The sequence below is a fragment of the Uranotaenia lowii genome, chromosome 1 (assembly GCF_029784155.1).
Source record: "Uranotaenia lowii strain MFRU-FL chromosome 1, ASM2978415v1, whole genome shotgun sequence".
Classification (NCBI taxonomy): Eukaryota; Metazoa; Arthropoda; class Insecta; order Diptera; family Culicidae; genus Uranotaenia; species Uranotaenia lowii.
Genome location: NC_073691.1, coordinates 104645319 through 104649162, shown reverse-complemented (window position 1 = coordinate 104649162; position 3844 = coordinate 104645319). Strand labels below are relative to the sequence as shown.

Below are 3844 nucleotides of genomic sequence, written 5' to 3'. Positions count from 1 at the left end.
ATATGACATTATTATGGACCTACCAGCTTTTGAAGGATTCTGGAAATGCTAGAGCTACGCCTACGACTCGTTTTCGAATATTTTTCTTACTTGTTTACTTTTTAACCGACGCGCGCCACACAAGTTTCACATTTACATTTAATTTTAAATCAAACATACAATTTTACACTGTTTGTGATATAAAATTCATTGACCGCTTGATTTTTACATCACGGAATGTAAAATTATAGCAAAACAATGTATTTCTATTCACTTTTTGAAAAAAGACTAAAATTACATCAAAAGGAGTTGAAAATTACATCGTCGTCGATTTACACTTGTAAAAAATTAGACTACTCGTGTTTTAGATTCCGTATACTTTTAGAATTTTTTGCTGTGAAGTATAGACGCGCTTTCCCAGAATATTCAATGCAAAGTGGGTTGGTCCAGAACAAATTCGTCGAAGAAGGGGTTTGAAACATTTTAATAAACAAACCTTCTTTTCGATTTTTTTTACGAATTTTCAACTTTCTGTTCATTTCCAAAGAGATAAACATGAGAAACCAAAAAATGCGCTAAATTTAATTAAAAAAATGGAACTTGTTTTTTTGCTATCCTTAAACTGAGTTTTGAGTTAAATTTCTTGACCGTGCAGCTACACGAAAAATTTCGCCGCACCCCATTTCTCGTTCGTAAAATTTTGTAAACACACGCTCATTTTTTTATAACCATTTTTGGTTCATAAATAACCATTTTATGGTTTTCGCAACAAAACAGCCAATATGGTTATTTTTTAACGATTTTTTCAAGTCCAATTTTAAGCATCTTCAAAGTTCACGTTCAATAACCAAATGTGGTTAAAAATTTAACCATAACTTATAGTAAAATCTCGTAATGCTTCATCGCCATTTTGAAAGTGATCAATTGTACGTGGTTTAGCAAATATTAAATTTTCTTCCAAAATTGACGTTTAAACAGGTTTAAACTTTCTTGTTTGTGTCTTTAAATCGAGTAAGCATGATCCAGATACGAAAACTCTTGAAAGCTGCTAACAGGTAATTGTTTTTTTTAATTGTACGTTCTGTCTGACAGGAAATTCAAAGTTCGGAAGCAACGCCGGTAAGCCACCGGATCACGATCTGCCGAGCCGAGGGCCGGAGGAACCATACACTGCTTGACTTACTAGCTTCATGCAGCTGGTCGGCTAATCAGTTTGACCCCACGACAATTCGTGACCCGGTGCTGCTTCCGAGCCTTGAAGTTCCGAACCGTCAGCACAGTCTTATGAAAATGAACAAAGTTTAAATTTCAGTAATTTGCATTAAAAAAACATTGGGATTAGCCTGAATCCTGTCGTAATTCACCGGAAACATCAACCGGAAGACTAATTAACGGATCATGGAACCATGAAGCAAAATTAAAAGAAAAAAAAGCGTCTAAAATAGCGATCCGGAATTATTTAGCTCATTTAATCTCCGCCACATCAAAAATTGCCTGGCAGAAAATCGGAACGGATCGGAACTTCTCACTCAGGTAATGTAGAATTTTGTTGTTCAATATGTTTGGATTTGTCAAATTTACGATTTTAGAATCCAGTCGACAAAACAATTCTAATATGTGCCTGGCCACGTCGCTCATTCCAATAAACTGGATGACTATTTTGTCGGACCTAGTTAAAAAAACTAAACTTGGCTATCTTTTGTCGACAGTTGCGAACAAATCTCGTAGATCTAGCTGGACTAGCTCAAACCAAGCAGCCTTTTAGACAGCTCGGTCGCATCAATCGATTCATTCAAGGCGAAGAGTTTAAAATCCACCGTCAAATCAATGCGCCAGGAGGCGGCGTAAGCAATAGTAACTGCAACCTGCAACGATGGCGATGGAATGGGAGCGATCCACTCGGAAGTACTTAATAATTCGAGCATTACGAGTGGCAGTTCGATCGGAGTTCTACAACCGGCTACGCCAGATGGTGTATCAATATTACGAACGAACGATGCAAGTTACCAGTGCGTGGGGACATTTGCTAGGGTAACAATGATACATGTGAATGTAAAAAATGTAGCAAGGGACAAAGCAAGAAGGCAGATACGGCCACCTGCAAACAATGTAGCCGATTTTTAGATATGTCGGCAACGACACCCCGGCGCTGCATGCATGGAAATGCACAACTAAGATCAGCGTCCAGCAGTACACAATTTCCGAGTTGCTTCTGTATTTCCTGTCCGTCGGTGGCATGTCAGAAAAAAAATATCCGTTCTAGAAACCTGTGCAAGCAGATGCTAATGCACTTCAACAAAATGCCCCACCGTGGTGACTAATTTGGCAAATGCTTTTTATGCTTCGGCAGTCAATTGGCATCAACAAAAAAATCTGGCAAAGAAAATGTTCTAAAAACCGAAGAATTGTTCGTTTTTTATTTCTCTTTTAAACATATTCGAATTTAAACAGTTTTCGCCGTAATTCACAGTTTTGAAACCACGCTCCTACTTCATTTCGCATTGCGGTTAAAAAATAACCACTTTCTTACTTATACGCTGAAATCGACTGCGGTTCAAAAATAACCATATTTCCACTTCTCAAGAGAAGTCAAAAAATGACTTCTATGGAAGAAGTCAAAAAATGACTTAACGCGGAAAGGTGTGAAAATGGTTACTTTTTAACGATAATTGGTTAATGATTTTCGAGCGTGCAGGACGTGCGAACTGTCACCACAAAAGGGAGAATACGTCATCGTGAATCGACCCATATTATCTCTTAAATTACGGAAGGGTTTTTACGGTTTTAACTATTACATGAAATTTTGAAAACTAAAACATAAAAATGAATGAAGCTTTCCATGTGATTGACGCCAATAAGCGGAAGGTTCAAGAGGACGACGAGGATGACATCGAGCCCCTGGAAGTGACTGATTTTTATGATCCGATTGCCGCTCTGTTATCTAGCATAGGCGGCGAAGCAGAAAATTTGACGGAGGAGTTGAGGTAAGAGTTTTTTACATTGCAAAACTATGAATAATCTAACGTTCCTGCATCGTTAAAGAGTTCTGTTACAAATGTCTGAAACTTGTGTTAAAATAAGAGTTCGACAATCCCTATAAAAGGATACTGAAAAAATAACAGTTTTGTTCAAAATGTAATTTACCTTCATTTACGGTTAAAAAAGGACAATTAGCCTGTTTGGGTCATACCTAGATTACTATTTTGGCTGTATCTTTAAAACTAAACCGATTTTCAAAGATTGTACCATTTTGGAATCGTATACATGTTCACTACACAGCAAGAAAAATTCGTGTAATTTTAGACCGAAAACGATGCACGAAAACGGAACATCGATTTTGATGTAAAATTCTATCACGATGTATTTTTTTCAAGAATGTAATTTTTGGGGCGTGTAAATTTATATCGAAAACAATGCACGAAATCGGACGACGAAAGCCGTCGTGCAAAAATAGACGGGGATGTAAATTTTAAGTTTTATTATCGTAAATATTAGAAATCTTTGCTAAATATTCAGGTTTTGCTGTTGTCTATGAATGAATACGCTGCTTTTAAAATTTTAATTTCGCATATATTCCCAAAAATAACCTAAAAGATATACACCATCACACCTAAAAGATATACACCATCACGCACAGCGTTAGCCTGGAATTTTTGTTTCATCCGATGATTCCCAGCACGGTGATGTTGAACAGATGGCCGTCACCAGGATCCTCGATTCGTCCCAGAACACCCTTATTTTTCCTTCGCGTCACCTCTGCCTGACGAAAACTCCTCCGAAAAATCACTGCCATTGCGAAAAATCTTATCTTGCTGCAATGGAGAGAAAACTGATTAATTTCAACAGCATTCTTTTTTAAATATGA

At 37.2% G+C, this 3844-nt stretch overlaps 1 long non-coding RNA gene across 1 annotated transcript; it reads left to right on the top strand.

The window, feature by feature from the left end:
• Nucleotides 1–916: 916 nt before the first annotated feature.
• LOC129752654 (uncharacterized) lies at nt 917–2352 on the top strand. The gene is made up of 3 exons (XR_008738897.1): nt 917–1034; nt 1292–1512; nt 1569–2352. It is a non-coding gene; the product is annotated as an uncharacterized LOC129752654 (long non-coding RNA).
• The last annotated feature ends 1492 nt before the right edge of the window (nt 2353–3844 follow it).